Consider the following 1650-nt stretch of genomic DNA (forward strand, 5'->3'; position numbering starts at 1 on the left):
AAACCATTCAAGAGTCAAACACTATCTAGACACAACTAAATAACAGGAAAAGTAACATCTGGTGACATGTTAAAAATGTCAAACTCTTAAATATTTCTATCTATATTCTAAACTTGCAAAGTCATAATGCATATCTATTGTAGAGAATAGAAGCCACATAGTTTTGCGTATGGGTGAGTGTCTCAATTCCTGGAATATGGCCAGTGGCTTCTTAAATACATGATGATGGCACTTGAGCAAGCATCCGGTGAGGCTGACTAGGCTTTCAGCTCATCGGCCCTTGGCCCACTCCCACTCCACTTGCACAGTCCACCCAGTGGGTGGATGTGAGACAATGCGCGTCTGCTCTGCTGCTTGCCATGGGGTCCGCTGCCCTGAAGGCCACAACCATGGTGATTTTTCTTCATGGATGGGGAGATATCGGGCACAGATGGGCAGACTTTGCAGGTATCAGAAGTTCACATATCAAATATATCTGCCCACATATGCCAGTTATGCCCATGACATTAAATATGAACATGGCTATGCCTTCTTGGTTTGATGTTATTGGGCTTTTACCAGATTCGCAGGAGGAGGAACCTGGAATTAGGCAGCAGAAAATGTAAAAGCTTTGGTAGATCAAGAGGTGCAGAATGGCATTCTTTCTGACAGAATTATTTTGGGAGGATTTTCTCAGGGAGAAGCTTTATTTTTATGGACTGCTCTTACCACACAGCAGAAACTGGCAGTCACTGCACATGACTGCTGGATTTCATTTTGGGCTTCCTTTCTAAAGAGTCCTATGAGTGGTGCTGATAGAGATATTTCTATTCTCCAGTGCTGTGGAGATTGTGACCCATTATTATCCAGATGCTTGGTTTCTTGTTTACATTGGTAAATTCAGCCAATGTAAACTTTAAAACCTGTGAAAGCATAATGCACATTTCATAGCAACAGAAAATGATTGGATGTCAAGCAATTCACTGATAAAATTCTACCTCCAATTGATTAACTTCACTAAGAGGCCTTGTGTAGAAGTACACAGCAATATTATAGTGGAATACATACTTTTTCCAGTGTCTGATTTTCAAACCTATGAAGTTTTCAGTGTTAAAATGTTTTGCAAATACATACCAGTGACACCTTATAGGAAATTCATCCTGTCTCCTCATGAAAAATGTAGGATCTTTTATTTACCTGTATTCTTATGACTCAGGATACATTCGTAGTAAAATAGGTGAAGTAGCTATTTTTTCACAAACAGAATTCAGCAAAGTAATAAAATACTACAACCAGATTTTTTATTACATAATTTGAAAATTACTGGCATGCTTAACGAAAATTTGTTCAGTTACAAATGAGCAGTTAAGATATCATTATCTTACATGTTGTTTGGTGTGCTCAGATCACAGGATCTGTATGGAGAATGCTTATCATACAGATCATTCTCCCATACAGATCCTGTGATCTGGGCACACCAAACAACATGTAAGAACCTGTATGTATCTTTTATCTTTGGTGATATATCTTTTGCCTGGATTGCCCTTAACTTCATTCCTGCATTCCCAGAAAATGCTCACTCCTCCTTCATATCTTAGCTCACCCCGATCTTAATTCCCTAAATCCCCTTGAAAGGGTTATGCAATTTTTCCCTTTGTGTTCTGACCAAGT

The 1650-nt window shown here is 39.1% G+C and overlaps 1 pseudogene; it reads left to right on the forward strand.

Moving 5' to 3' along the window:
- Positions 1-512: 512 nt before the first annotated feature.
- LOC105731979 (acyl-protein thioesterase 1-like) lies at positions 513-991 on the forward strand (annotated as a pseudogene).
- Positions 992-1650: the final 659 nt, after the last annotated feature.

This window comes from Aotus nancymaae, unplaced genomic scaffold (assembly GCF_030222135.1).
Source record: "Aotus nancymaae isolate 86718 unplaced genomic scaffold, 86718_ANA_hifiasm-v0.15.2.pri h1tg000002l, whole genome shotgun sequence".
Classification (NCBI taxonomy): domain Eukaryota; kingdom Metazoa; phylum Chordata; class Mammalia; order Primates; family Aotidae; genus Aotus; species Aotus nancymaae.